Raw genomic sequence first — 16,084 nt, 5'->3', positions numbered from 1 at the left:
TACACCAAATGCTTAATGGAGATTGTATGGGAATACTTTTATGCAGGTTAAGTTAAGCACACTTTGTTTAAAAAAAAAAAAAAAACTGAACACATGAAACGTTCTCGAGATCACTGTACCACACAGCTTACAACTTACCCTTGGTGCTCGTAATGGCTACTGATATAGTGAATGTTTTGAAGGTGATTTAGTTTCCCGCTGACACGCTAACGGTAATATGTTTTTTTTTATAACAATATCAAGTGTTGAAAAATGAAACGAATTGCCCTAAATGCATCCAAACTCTAATGTTAGGTAGGTGTGTGCATTGGAAATAAACGCAGCAGATAACAAAGATTAGTTTAACAGGCTATAACAAAAATCCATGTTCATCTCAGTATTTGTGTAGGTGTAAATGTAAGAATACTAATTTTATAAAGTACTGTAACCACTGTAAATTGTATCTCTGATAGGGTCCTATTATAATAACGTTATGGTTCCCAGTACATGCAGTAATATCCAGCACTAGCATACTGCTTGTTTTCCGACTGACTAAAACAATATTAAAACATCTCAAGTATCCAATCTAAAAACTGTGTAAAAAAAAAAAAAAAGTAAAAGATAACAATGGATAAATGTGACAGAGGAAGATATCAATATCACAGAAGAAGATTTAATTTGTCAGCTTGGGGAGATGTCTCATATACAAAAAAGAGAACAGAACATTTCCTTACTACACTTAGCACTCTAATACTTCATGGCAATGAGCCAACATACTGCTTTTAAACCCAATTGTTGGTATCAGTCACACATTTTCCTGTGAAATGTGTGGCAGCATACACCACCAGACCATTCGAGAGACACTGCATCAGCAGAAACGGAAAAAAATTACGGCATCTGATACAGGGAAAAATAAAGCAGGGCTTGTGGGAGTGCTGCAACTCTGAGCAGCTTATGTTTCTTGCATAAAATGCATTTTGGATTGGCAGGAACACCGCTGTTTTGTATGGAGAGTCGAATGTGAGTCTGGGAGAGTGCAGTGAGGTTAGTCGCACAGGCAGCGTGTGCAGTCTGGCGGGTTTAAAGGGAAGTGGCAGTGACTCATGAGAGTTAATTACGGCATTAATCAGTTGTCAGGGGCCCCCAAAACATCCATCCATCATTCCAACCCATTATTCCCTGTTGAACAACAACGTGCCATGTGATGCAGTTTGATTAGCGCCAGCCTGCGCTATGGCCCTTCTCTAGCTACAGAAAAAGGGACCCCAGTAATTGGGTTGGCAACAGTAACAGCACAGGTGTCCCTTTTCTCATTGTACAGTATACTCCCCCCCCCCCCCCCCCCCCCCAAACACCACTCGACCTAATCTCTCTCTGCTGGAATTTCCAGAATATACTGGTTTGCTGCTGATATCTGGGAACTAAAACACAGAAGGCAGCAAACACTTACAGCAGCTTGGGCAAAATATATTTAGCTAAAAGAGTACAAACTTGACTTGTCTTCAAAAACATTCAATTTTAATGTCTACCTGTCTATAGCTAAAGAGACTGTGCTTGTAGAAGGTTATGTATTTGATCAGGTGGCTATCCTTTCTGGTCCTAGAGAAATCATGTGACATTGAGAGCTGTCAGCTTTGTTAACCTAATCTGCTACTATGTTATAAATGGCTTCAAAAGAGGTGAAAGGTCACGGTTTCACCGATAGGAAGAAAAGTTGCATGGTCAAAGACAAAGCCAGCTGCCAGCAAGCTCAATTTATACAGTTCGGACAGCTATAGAGACCATTACTAAAACGCTATAATATAGCAATAGAAGATAGAACCACTCAGAATCAGGACCAGGGCCATTTTTTATCTGTACCCTAAGTGTGGTTTTTGCAAATCATTTTTCATAAATCTGTAGCAAGCCCAGAAGAGTTTTATCTGCTTTAATGGGCCAAATCAAATGAAAACATTACAGTGTCATGATCCTTGACTTTTATATATATATGAATCAGTGGTTGGAAATTCTGGCCTGTGATTGGTTAAAACCTCATCATTGGGACTCCAAAGTGGCGCATCCAGTAAAGACGCTCCACGTGGAGTGCAGTATAGCCTGGACATCGGCGGTTCAAGTTCAGGCTATTCCACTGCCAACCGTGGACGGGAGCTCCCAGGGGGCAGCGCACAATTGGCCGCGCGCCGCCCATGGGGGGAGGGCTTAGGTCGTCCAGGGTGTCCTCAGCTCACTGCGCACCAGTGACCCCTGTAGACTGGCCGGGTGCCTGCGGGCTTGCCGGTAAGCTGCCCAGAGCTGCGCTGTCCTCCAACGCTGTAGCTCCCGGCTGGCTGCAAGGCTGGCCTGCAGAGTGAAAAGAAGCGGTTGGCTGACGGCACACTCTTCGGAGGACAGCGTGTGTTCGTCTTCGCTGCTCCTGAGTCAGCGCAGGGGTGGTAGCGGTGGGCTGTACCTAAATACAATTGGACATTTCAAATTGGGAGAAAAAACGGGGTAAAAATAATTGGAAACTGCTAAATTAAAAAAAAAACAAAAAAAAAACCTCATCATTAGGAGCAAAAATAGATTGAACTATTGCCCTATCACCCTTACACCACTGGGCAATTGTCTCCATCTGTCATGTGATTGGTTCACATTACTGTCAGTTCTGCCCCTTTTCAAAGAAATGCCTTTCATCTCCACTCCTCACAACAAGAGAAAATGAAGCTGAATGTGAAGAAACCGCTGAATAGCGACTCTGTGACTTGACAGAAAAATGAATTACAAACATACTACAATAGAAAGATGCTCCAAACACTACAATGGTGATTAAAACATCACTGTCACTGTTTTCTGACTTTCTGAAATGATGGCTGGGATATAAACTGGATTATGCAGCAGTCAGCAAACCAGAGGGAGAGCTGTATGCCAAAAAACTTTGATAACTATGCGGTATGAACTTCAAAAACATTTTCTGTTATTTATTTGTGTTATTTATGTATTTACTTATGATCTAAGCTATATTAAAACAAAAATATTTAAGTCAATATTTATTTAAGTATGCTGTATCAGCCATATTTAAACAAAATATATCATACTTACTATCCAACCTTGCCTCACTTATTTTCTTGACTGATTCATATATTAAATATGTATTGCAGACTCAGCTCATTGTAGAAAATTAAATTAACTTTTCGGTTGCTTTGCAGATACTATACAAACAACCAATCAATGGCACAATACAGTATATGTATAAACTAACACAATAAATATACAAACTTGCAGAAAATACAGAGCAGCTCCAAATAATACGTTTGATTAATCTAGATATTTATCAGTTTTAATACAAGGAATGTATTCAATGTATTGAAGATGGTGATACTGTACTGTACATCTCTCTAGTTTACCTTTCTCTTTTGCAACTTCCATACTGTGAAAATATTTTTGGACAAAATACCTGATCAGAGGAAAACACTGACTCTCTCAAAATAACATTGATGACACTACATATGAAGAGTCCAGGTCAAATAAATATGCTTTAAAAAAATAAATAAATAATAATTTACATATATATATATATATATATATATATATACACTGTATATTACTGATGTGGTTGCAGGGTAACACCCCCAATGAACAGCATAGGCTTAGAAATAATTTCTAACCGAACAATCAGAAAGACACAGCCTCATCTGCTGTCCGGTTTATAGAATAGCTACGCTGTTTCAGGAATCCTGGGTATTACTCCTAAAGATGGTACCTTCTCCCTGCCGTTTATGTGAATTGTTGCACTTCCATATTGCACAACTCATTACCAAGATGTATTCAAATCAGGGACTCAGAACAGTAGTTTTTCTGAGTTAGCTATTTTAAAATAGGGACTACAACTTGCTGTCAACCTTAACCATTTCCTTAACTCTCAATAACATATTAAACCACTGACAAGCTTTTCAGTGACAACTAGAATTCTTTTTGCAGCTGTATCCAAACCATCTTCATTGAGCTCAGCATGGGCAGAAACAACTGCTAGGAGTTAACTGAACCGGATTGTCAAGAATGGGTTCTGACAGGGGGAGAGCACAATCTCATGCATGTTGTTGTAGAATGCCAATCAGCTGAATGAAATAACTGACTTTGGCTTTTTGTGACAGTGGTAGAAGAGAAAGATAATCCATTGAGAATTAACTTGATTTATGCTTGGCTTCCATGTGCAGTTTATTCACTTAAAAATACATGGAAAAAAGAATGCACAAATGCATTGGAGTTTCTTTTCATTGTAAGATTCTTCCCTTTTGAAAAATATACATTTGTTAATGTTAGCATTTAATTTTTTGTGTGATGTACACCTGACAAAAAAATGTATAATGCCTTCTGTTACCGGTACAATTAGGTGCTATTATTTTCAATATGATAATACAGAACCTAATTCTAGAAAAATCTAGAGCTGTATTGTAGGCGAACTTTCATAGAGAGTATAAAAGTGTTAGGCATAGGATGATTGATGTCATTACCAATAAGTCAATATAGGAAAAAGTCAGGGGTACAAAAGTACAAGAAGATTTCCAAACACTTCAGTATCCCAATTTCAACTATTGCTTCTATTACCAAGAAATACAAGACTCATGGTACTGTCACGATGCTCCCTCGGTCTGGAAGAAAGAAGATTCTTTCACCAAGAACAAGTAGAAAAATTGTGAGGAAGGTTAATAACAATCCAAGATTGACTGCCAAAGATATTCAAAGTGAACTGGCTGCAAGTGGGACTGGGGTTTCCATTTCAGCCATAGGTCGAGTATTGCATGGTGAAGGTCTCAATGGTCACAGGCCAAGGAAAAAAACAAGGGTCAAATTATAAATATTGATCTTTCCCAAGCTGATATAGTCATTAAAAATAGGATAAACTGGCAATAGTCCTCTATAATAGTCCCATGATCTGTGATTAGGTGCCTAGGCTTCTACTTCATCAATAGCATTTTCAGTTGTATACTATGGATAGGACTTGGATCCGTGTTTGGTTTGTGCTTAATGTACTGTACAAGGGTTGGACAAAAAACCAGAAACACTGTGTGGAAGGGTGAGCAATTCACTGACACAAGAGACAGAAAGTTGTAGTGCTAAACACCACTCAGGTGCACTGTTTATTGTTCACTGGCAGGTGGCACTAAAGGTCCGCCGGTCCCAGATACCAGAAATGGTAAATGAGACACGGCCAGATAGACACTCGCAGGTGCCTAAACAAATAATAATCAAAAACAGAAGGTACAAAGAAAAATAAAAAATAAAACAATTGGGTGCTGCACTCTGCAGCTTTACCACGACTGTCACTATCCGCACGGCCCGGGTCTCCGCCTACACTCACCTATTCCCTCAACCTGCTATGCAGATACTTTCCGGGGTTCTGCTCAAGTTTTCCCCAATACTTAAAAAAAAAAAAAAATCATTTTTCTTTCTTTTTTTTGTTTTGTTCCTCTCCGGCTGTGCTTGGTCCGGCAGCAGCGCTTCCGTGGGCTTGTTTTTCATCTTTAAAGGGGCAGGGCTGAGGGAACAACAGAGCATTATTTTATAGGTCCAGCAATCCCCCAAGGCCCGACTCTCAGCCACTCAGAGAGAGGGAAAGCCAACACCTCTTCCCCACCTCTCTGTTTCACTGCCATGACTGACAGGCAGATCTTACTGCCCTCTTCCTGCAGCACCATGCATATGTCAGACAGTCAGCACAGATCTCCCGTTACATATTTTCCCCCTCAGAATGGCACCACCAGTCCATTCAAAAATCCTACACCCCCATGCCTTCCCGAGAGAAAAAATCTGCGTTATGATGCAGCTTTCCTGCTTGGTGGACAACCCTGAAGGCATAGGGCTGCAGGGCCAAGTACTCCCTTGACAGACGGGTTAGGTCTGTCAAGGGAGTAGCGAGCATGGCGAAGCTCGGGATGAACTTCCTATAATAGCCCGCTAGTCCCAAGAAAGAGCGCACCTGGGTTTTGGTCGTAGGGACCGGCCAGTCAGCCAAGGCTTTCACCTTAGCAATCAGTGGTCTGATCTGGCCACTCCTTACTCAATACCCCAAATACTCTGACTCACTCTTCCCACTGGCACATTTCTTTGGGTTAGCAGTGAGCCCAGCCTCCCGCAAGGATTGCAGTACCACCGCTACCTTACACAGATGACTTGGCCAGTCCTCACTGTGGATAACCACGTCATCTATCTAAGCAGCGGCGTACTGCTGATGGGGCCGCAAAATGCAATCCATCATCCGCTGGAAAGTGGCTGGCGCTCTGTGCAACCCAAAAGACATGGTCCTAAATTGGTACAACCTGAAGGGAGTCGAAAACGCCGTCCTCTCTCTGGATTCCGGGGTTAGAGGTATCTGCCAGTACCCCTTTGTTAAATCCAGTGTCATTATAAAATGAGCTGTGCCTAGACGCTCCAGCAACTCATCTACCCGAGGCATGGGATAAGCGTTAAATTTTTTATTAAACTTGCCTGAAGTCAATGCAAAACCAAGTTGACCCTTCTGGCTTATCTACTAAAACAATGGGACTGTTCCAGTCACTTTGGGACTCTTCTATTACCCCTAGTCTAAGCATCTCATCAATTTCCGTTTTTTGCTTTCAGGTCTACAGTAAGGCCTCTGGTGAACTGGCACCCCCGGCTCAACTTCAATGTGATGATGGGCTACTCGAGTCTGCCCCGGGATGGGAAAAAACACATCAGGAAATTCCGTCACCAGAGCCTGAGCCTGACATTTCTGTGTTGGTCAGGTCAGGTCCCAGGTCTGTGACATCATCTGCTTGCACCACTAACAATGCCTCCTGTTGCAACCAGGGCTTCAAGAGGTTGACATGATAAATGTGCTTTTCTCTTCGTCACTCCGGCTGGCAGATCTCATAGTCCACCATCCCAATCCGCCGTGTAACTCACCAACTTCCTCACCAACTACGCTACCCAGCTCCTGGTCCAGGCCCTGGTACTCTCCCGCCTAGACTACTGCAACTCCCTCCTGGCTGGCCTCCCTGCGTCCGCCACCCATCCACTCCAGCTCACCCAAAACTCTGCTGCCCGCCTGGTGTTCTCTCTGCCTCGCTTTGCCCACGCTACTCCACTACTCCACTCACTCCACTGGCTCCCAATCACCGCTCGCATCCAGTTCAAGACTCTTGTACTAGCCTACAGATGCCTTGACCAGACTGCACCCAGCTACCTCCAGACCCTCATCTCTCCCTACACCCCCACTCGACCTCTCCGCTCCGCCTGCACTAGAAGACTGGCTCTACCTCCGCTACGCTCCCCTGCCTCCAGAGCCCGCTCCTTCTCCACCCTTACTCCACAGTGGTGGAATGACCTTCCTACAGATGTCAGGACTACCCAGTCCCTGACCACATTCCAGCGCCTCCTTAAGACTCACCTCTTCAAACAGCACCTGTAGAACTCCTCTGTTTGTATCCTGGGACACTATCACCCTTCATTTAAATGTGCTTTATTTTGCTCTTATCTGCCCCCTGTTTTACTGCATTTAACCCTGTAGTTCAGAATACTGTAATCTGCCAAGTGTTTAACCTGTAGTATTTTGTATTTAATAATATCCTGATGTAACTATCACTATTTAATCATATCCTGATGTAACTATCACTATTATCTGCTGTATTATTGAATTGTGTTTTGTCACACTTGTACTTTGCTTGAACAAAAGTTATTGTATTTCTTGTATTGTAACACTTGAAATGTATTTGCTTACGATTGTAAGTCGCCCTGGATAAGGGTGTCTGCTAAGAAATAAATAATAATAATAATAATAATAATAATAATAATAATAATAATAATAATAATAATAATAACAACCTCAAAAGGTCCTTGCCACTTAGCCAGAAGTTTCGACTCAGAACTAGGTAATAATAGAAGCACTTTATCCCCCGGCTGAAATATGTGTAACCGAGCCCCTCAGTTGTACTGTGTCTCCTGTCTGTGCTGAGCCTGCTGCAAATTGTCATGCACCCATTTTCCAACAGACTCAAGACGTTTGCGCAGGTACAACACATAACGGACGGTATTGGTCGAATTATCCTGCTGCTCTTCCCACACCTCTTTGACCAGATCAAGCACACCCTGTGGTCTCCGCCCATACAACAACTCGAATGGTGAAAACCCCGTAGAAGCCTGGGGTACCTCTCTGATCACAAAGAGAAGGGGAGGAATCAGCTGGTCCCAGTAACGCACATCACTATTAATAAATCTGTGCAACATGTTCTTAAGGGTCTTATTAAAACGCTCCACAAGACCATCGGTTTGAGGATGAAACACTGATGTCCTAATGGTCTTAATTTCCAAAAGCTTACATGTTCGGCGGACTAGTCGGGACATAAAGTTGGTGCCTTGGCCTCCCTCCCAGACTCTTCACCAATTGCCCCCATCTGAAACTTCTTAGACCCCTTCCATTGCCAGTGTTCATTCTTAGCGGCCCGGCGTTCCCATTTAGTTTTACAGGGTTTAGATTTGTGGCAATACCACTCCGGGTCACGAAAGGGAAAGATCTCCAATTGCTTCCTATTTCTTAGCCAATAGGGAGGACAGGGCTGTCAGGGCAGCTAACCAATCCTTGAACTGCCCACAGTCCCTTCCCAGAACTACTGGTACTGGCAATTGAGGACACAACCCTACCTGTACTCGCGTCACCTGCTGGCCAATTTTTACATTTATACTAACCTTGGGAGAAGAGCGTACATCCCCATGAATACATTTAATATGCACCCGTCCCAATATTCGTTTATGCGTTTTATTTACACAGTGTAAATTTACAGTATTAGCACTGAGCACCAAAACCTCTGTATCGATTTTACAAAGCTTTAATGTTTTCAACTGTAGTTAGAATAAGAGGAAAAAACACAAACAATATTGTAAAAACTGTGACTTACATAATTACAGCCTCAATGATTAGTTTAGATAACATGTGTATAACAATGTACATGTTATATGTAGTATAACGCCCCACACAATTTCAAATAATATACCTCCTGTATGTTTCATTGACCATTTTAAAATATTATTTGGTTACAGTAAAATCTCAAGTGGTACTGTATTTATTTGTTGAACTGGGCCCCGTGGCTCCATAAAAATGAGCAAATAGATAGGCAGAGGCATGTCTTCACCTTGCCTGTATGTTGCTCTATAATTTTGATTTCTCATCTTGTTCTTATGCTTCAGTAGGTTTGCTATCAGCTTTAATCTCTTCCATTAAAATGTACGCAGTGAGCCAAAGTGATTTAAAAGGAAAACACCTTGCCTTGAACCTACAGAATACACTGCCCCTGACAAAGTTGTTCTCATTTTTGTAGTTGTTGTTTATTGGAATAATTTATTTTATGGGCATTTGAATTTGTATGCTGTAGTGAGAGAAGTACTATTCAAGACATCTGTATTATTTTAGTGCTTAAGAGCTCATTGTAGGCAGGCAAATATTTTAGTAGTTCTGAACAGTTATTTGTCAGTGGTTTCTGATATTTACCAGAAGTCACTTGCACTTCAGTTACCGGGTCGCTAATGGCAATTTTGGAAAGTGATATAACTGCCCTTCACACTGATATTATTAAGGAATTGGCTAATTCTGCTGTATTTTTGGTATCCCTCTCCATTTCCAAGTTCCATTAAAATAAACAAATACTAACGAGTTTTGTAGGCTTTCATACACTTAATTTTAAAACGGTGCAGTATACACTGTTAGTAATAGGAAACAAATTGGGCTGTAACATGAATATGAGATCATGATCCACACAACTTACAGTAGAGCTTCTATTATCTGAACTAATTGGGTCCAAGGTGCGTTCAGATATTCAAACTGTTCTGATAATCAAATTATGACAGTGTCATTCTTTACATGCCAATCAAGAAACTTCCTAAATAGATATATGTGACAGGGAGCCCTGTCGCTGACTCGTGGAGTGTCTGCGTGCCTTTGGGAAGGCAGCTGCGACACACGGCAGGAGACGTGTTGCTAGGTGACCATTTGAGCAGTGGGCTCGCCCTGCGCTGAGCTGATCGAGAGGTCCGGATTGGGTGGGGGGCTTGCATGTGGATGCGGAGAGGAGCTCAAAAAGCGGCTGTGCTACAGCTTGTGGCGACTGCGATACCATTGACACACAGACAGGCGCTGAGTGACAGTTTGTTTACATCCCAGGAGGGGAGCGTCCGCTCTGCAGGAACTAATACTACGGACCCGCTTCAACTGCAAGACGGTGCCAGTGAAGGCGCTTGCCCAGCCAGGACCGTCAAAACGGCCAAGAGTCACTGGGAGGCCGGAACTTCGGGAGCAACAGAACATAAGTAGGTCAGTTTAGGGGATGTTGATCCCAATACAGTATACAGAGGGTTATATAGAGTAGCAGGTTCCTGGACCGCCACATTCATGTTAGTAGGTCTATCATTCGCCATTTTGTGTGTCAGACTTTTATTTTTAGCTTTGTTTTGTTTTGTTTCTTTATTAAATGTGACACTGGGGCTACCATTGCTGGTACCCTAGTGTCAGCACTTGTGTTGTAAATAATTCTGCGTGCCTGCGTGGCGTATCAACACCAATGCTCTGTGTCTTTCTCAGTATTTTCTCAGTGACTACCCACACACGTAACACATCACGCTGTTACAATACAACATCACCCTGGAAATATATAATCTACAGTACTGCACTACTCTGTAAATTCCAGAAATTGAGGGCTGAATAGCGTATTAACTTTTTAAACAGCACAGAAGAGCACAACAAACAACAAGACAGGTTAACAAGGGGCTGTTAAGATAATAAGAGATGTTTGGATAATTGTGGTTTGGATGATCACAGTTTTACTGTAGTTTATTTTTAGTTTTATGCTTCTGTTGCATTATATATATATATATATATATATATATATATATATATATATATATATATATATATATATATATATATATATATATATATATTTACCTCACCTACCACATCATCTTCAAATTCAAGAAAAATATTTTGGGCCTTTCCAACAAAATGTGACCATATACTGTATGCAAACAACACATGTGCTCATCTTTGCTATTTAGTCCACTCATATTTGGTCTGTTTTAATAAAGATTACCAATATGGAAAATAATGGTAAATTCCTGGATAGGCCACGTTGACAGTAAATTGTACATGGACTTCTTTACTGTGTAGAGACCCTTCACTAATTGTATGAAAAGGATCAAAACATACCTGCGTACAACTACTGGGCATAAGAGAACGAGCGATCTTTTGGTTACTGCAAGCCAACCTGACAAATTTGCCAAGATGAAAGCGAGACACTACCCCCTTTTATTTTAGTTTATTTGTGATTATCTGTGTAAACATTTTATTTAAAACTTTGCAACATATTTCTACTTTCGACACGCAGAGGAATGTGATGCTTATTTAGCAGTTTTTGTTCATTGGTTTGCATTTGATACAACGTGTCATTCTTTGTGGAAAGCAGGTGTCCTTGTGAAATGTATTAAACTTAACTCAAGGTTGTAAGTATGTATCAAATCTGGTGCGATGTATTCCGATGGACGCTCTAAAATAGAGTTAAACTTAATTCTTACTCCTGGCTCTTTTTGTAAAGCCCATACGATACATTACCATATATATATATATATATATATATATATATATATATATATATATATACACACACTTTTTTCCAATGATCTGAAATAAGAGTAGTCTAATGTCCCTGACCTGCTACTCTTAAACGATAAACAAAAAAAAAAAATGTTGTACCGCTATGTGTTTAATGTAGCAGTAGTTACAGTATGTAACTGAAATTGTTCAATATGTAACTTAACTGGGATATTGGAAGCTGGCAGCAGAACTACTAGGTTGGCGGTAAAGCATCTACCCACTTTTACAACACAAAAGTGTCAATGAAAATTATGACCATAACCTTACACTACTACCATAAAATGAGACATTAGTGGAGCGACATTTTCGACTTTGTTATAGTGCCGTGCTTTAAAAATACTTGCATTGCGCATTTTGACAAAGCACTATCTCATTGTAAACTGGCCCAATTACTGCCTGTTTTTTTCTCATTCATGATTCTATTTGGGACAGAGAATGTTCATTGCACAACTTTGACCCCCTCAGAATTTTTCTGAAATGAGGCCCCTGCTTTACATGTTTAAATAAGGCACACAATTCAGTTACGGTTCACTGTTTAGTAAACCTAAATGCTACTTTTGTGGAATGGTATAGTTTTTACAAAGGCAGCAGGCTGTGTACTGTAAGACAAAATAAAACCCATTTCTCCACACACTCTTTAAACTGATGTCCCAAGTATGACCTCTAGCACTGAACGTCTGAACTGCCTGAGTGCCTTTGATGAGCTCTTTTTCCCCCCCATTGACTGGATGTGACCAGAAAGTTAATGGCAATTGCTTCCATCTCTGTCTTGCATCGAGAGAAAATTGAAATCATTTTCAGAACTAAGAGCAGGTAATTACAGGTGTGTTATATTAGTGTCATTATGAGTCTCCAGAGACAGACTTGCTAAGATCTCCAATGACCTCCTTAATGTGTAATTACACAGAGATGGGCCTATATTGATTCATTGTTAAAGAATGGGGAGAGGGGGGTGTTGGGGGGGGGGTAGCAAGTGAAGGCAGTGGCTCCTATAACACATTAAATAAAGATGTACTCACTTAAGCTTAATACATTAGCTAGAGGAGCAATTCAGTGGATCGTTTAAGTCATTAACAGTTTCAACTTGTAAAGGTACAATATAAATGGATCAGACACATTAACAACTGATGTAACATAAATTATTGTCTAACCCAGGCACAGTGATTTTAACTATTTGATGTCTACCTTAATCTTAGGAGTTGACATGAGGCAAAAAATCCATCTTTCACAAGAAATGATGAATTGGCATGCAAAAAATGATATCCCCTACTATTGCTACTATTGCTAACAAATTTTAGGTGTCAGTACCATGTAAATACTATTTCACAAAGGAATGAGTTATGAATATAGGTTTAGAGAACTAATTCTATTTAACCTAGAACAAACAATAGAGGGGACTTGATTGAAGCGTTTAAAATATTAAAAGGTGACAATACAGTAATTTACACACGGCACAGAAACAATGGCCAGAGGCTACAGTTGGAAATTAAGTGGAGACATAATTAGTAGATAAGGTAGGAGACAATTTTTTACACAAAGCGTGGTTGGGGTATGGAATGGTTCAGCAAGCCATGTTGTTGATGCTGAATCATTGGGATGTTAATCCATACGAAAGTCGCACATTTTTCTGTCTGCTTTAACTAGTAAATGCCACTGGAAAGACAAATACCTTGGAAAAAAAAACACTGGAGCCAGTTTACATCAAGAACTCCTATGGCTACTAATCCTGTTGTGAATTACAGTCCAGGTCCCAGGTGGACATCAAGAAATATCAAAGTCGTAAAATGAAGGCTACTTACCAACAGAATAGTGTAACTGAGCAGAGGGGAATTTAGGGCTGATTTCAATATGAATGTTTAAAAGCCAATTCTTGAGTATTACTTCTATAGCTTTTAGTAAACTGTGGAGACACCCTTATTATAAGTAATGTGCATTTTGCATTCACAACTGGCTCAATATCCATGCAAAAATGTAATATATCTACAATGAGCCCTCAAACAAACACTGTCAGGTCTTGCCCATCATTGAAATTAATATTCAGTAGGTACATGCAGCTCTTACAGCATGTATGGCAAAATACATACACATCTGGGTATAATTTCCATAATAAAATCAATAATGTAGAAGGGCAGCCTACTGAGGTAATTGCAATGTTCTGAAGAGTACAGAGCTTTGAAAAATAAAACAGAAACTCTTTGTAAGTGATGGACTGTCCCTGAAGTGTATTCCTAATTTCATTAAGATTAATGATGGATTTAGCTCCTAAACTGGCTAAGACATCAGTGTTCAGGTAATCCTCAGAATGGCTCTTTACCACTGGGTTCCAAAGGGTCTATCTGGCAAATAAGTAACAGCTAAAAGCAGATATCCCAGAAGAAACTGGCAGATGGCAATGACATGGTCTGCAGAAAGCAAAAGTAGTGAGACACTTTACACTGATAGCAAAAACAAAGCATCACAGCTACAGCGATGTGCCACTATGGTGGATCTGCAACATTAGACACTGCCTGTCTCAAATAGTGATTTGACATAAATTTGTGACAGGGTGAAAGTGTCTAGTTCAACAATTGACGTAAGTCAATGACCTGAACACTACTTACATTGAACACTACTGGAATGGGAGGTCACAACCTGGACTGTTGCTTGTTTATGCAGAGGTTTTCTTTATTATTTCCATTACTCAGCTGTGGTCATTATGTATTAAAAAAACAAACACTATATTAAATCTTAATTATCTTTACAATCATAAAATAACCCTATATAATTATATTTAATAAATTATTACTACAGTATGTTACAGCATGATATTAGGGGAAATGGTCTACTGTTACTTAAAAAGCCTACTGTACCTGGTTATATATATATATATATATATATATATATATACACACACACACAAACACAAACACACTCCCTCGCTATAAGGCTCTCGGTTATAATGTGCCTCGGATATAATGCTCCTACAGCATGTCACAACGCTTATATTGTCCTCCGAGACCCGTGTTGTAGTGATGGAGCACTGTATATACAGTATATGGGTTTTATCTATCAAGCTATCCTGAGATTATCCTCGCTGTGCTGAATTATTGGAATGACATTTGAAGCACATAGATCCCACAGCTTGCTGCCTGTTCCTTTAAGATATATAAAAGCCACAAGTGCTCTCTTTCCAGACAGTACTCCATGTACTCTGTGTATGTGTGAACACTAATCTAGTACAGAGCTAAAGCATGGTACTTCCAAAATGTACACTTTACTAAAAAGCTTTACTACTTTGCATAAAGCCAGGGGTCTGAATATAATCCAATTAAGTAGGGTATGTGGAGTGAAATCTGGAGTGCAATGCATTTTAAAAATTTACCGTGCTGGTTAATATTTGTCATTTTACAGGAACTGCCAACTAAGGTTAATGTTCTGGTTACATTTTTAACAAATCTTTCAAAATGTTCTATGCAAAAGCAGAATTTGATACCAGTGGATATGATATGTTCTTTAAAAAAAACACACTGCCTGGTACAAGTGTAGCAAAGCATTGTGAAAGCACAGTGAGAATGTACAATAACAGACAGGCACAGTAAAGGACATAGAAGTATGGTAAAACAATCCAAAAACTGTGCTTAACCGTAGCAGATAATGGTCAGCACATAAGAGTGTAACTACGGGAATTTACTGTGGACATTTACCAAAATTATTATAAGAGAAATTACTCACAGATCTGATTTCAGTTATTGTTTTGTAGTTACCCTTTATCCAACTAAAAAACATTATTTATAATGATAAATACATTTGATGTTAAATTTAAAATGTTGGATTTGATGACCAGATGATTGAGTCTGTAGGAACAATCTGTTACTCATTATGTTAGAGAAGGGTCAGGTCATTGTCTTCTCCTTTTGGATGGCACCTCCAGGTGAATTACAGTTGATATCAAATATTTAACAGAAAAACACTTACATGAGGGAAAATCTGTCTAAACTGGGTAAAACCCTAAAACCAGATGCCCTACTTTAAACCTAAAGAACGGCCACTAGTTAAAAAAGGAAGGAGAGGGATATTTAGAAAGGGAAGAGCTACTAGCAGACAGAACCCATCAGTGGCAGCAAACCTCAGAGCACATGCAATTCCACAATTAAAAACAAAACAAACAAACAAACAAAAAAAAAACCAGAAGAAAAACAAGGTGGCTCCACTCTCCATGGCTCCAAAGCAAGCTGCTGGAAAATGGCAGCTGACCCCTCAAGCAAGAAGAGCTCTCCAGAGAACAGCCTCCGGATTCCAGACAACTGACAGCCACTTAAAATAGTATATAAATACTGAATATACAGAAAAAATGACAGACAAATCCCCTTTGGCGCAGCCTGTTTGGCTTTTATGCATGTCTGACAGGACTTGTTAGTGTCCCCCACATCACCTCAACATATTTATTCAACTACAAGCAAGTGCCAGTGTAACCAGGTTAAGTACTGCAGT

General features: G+C 40.1%; 1 protein-coding gene across 8 annotated transcripts in view; it reads right to left on the bottom strand.

The window, feature by feature from the left end:
* Positions 1-16,084, bottom strand: part of LOC117411408 (sine oculis-binding protein homolog) — a 92,268-nt gene that overhangs the window by 14,731 nt on the left and 61,453 nt on the right. The gene's annotated exons all lie outside the window — the stretch shown is intronic.

The sequence above is a fragment of the Acipenser ruthenus genome, chromosome 6, assembly GCF_902713425.1.
Source record: "Acipenser ruthenus chromosome 6, fAciRut3.2 maternal haplotype, whole genome shotgun sequence".
NCBI lineage: Eukaryota > Metazoa > Chordata > Actinopteri > Acipenseriformes > Acipenseridae > Acipenser > Acipenser ruthenus.
The sequence above is the reverse complement of the archived record's forward strand: the minus strand, read 5'-3'. Positions and strand labels throughout refer to the sequence as shown.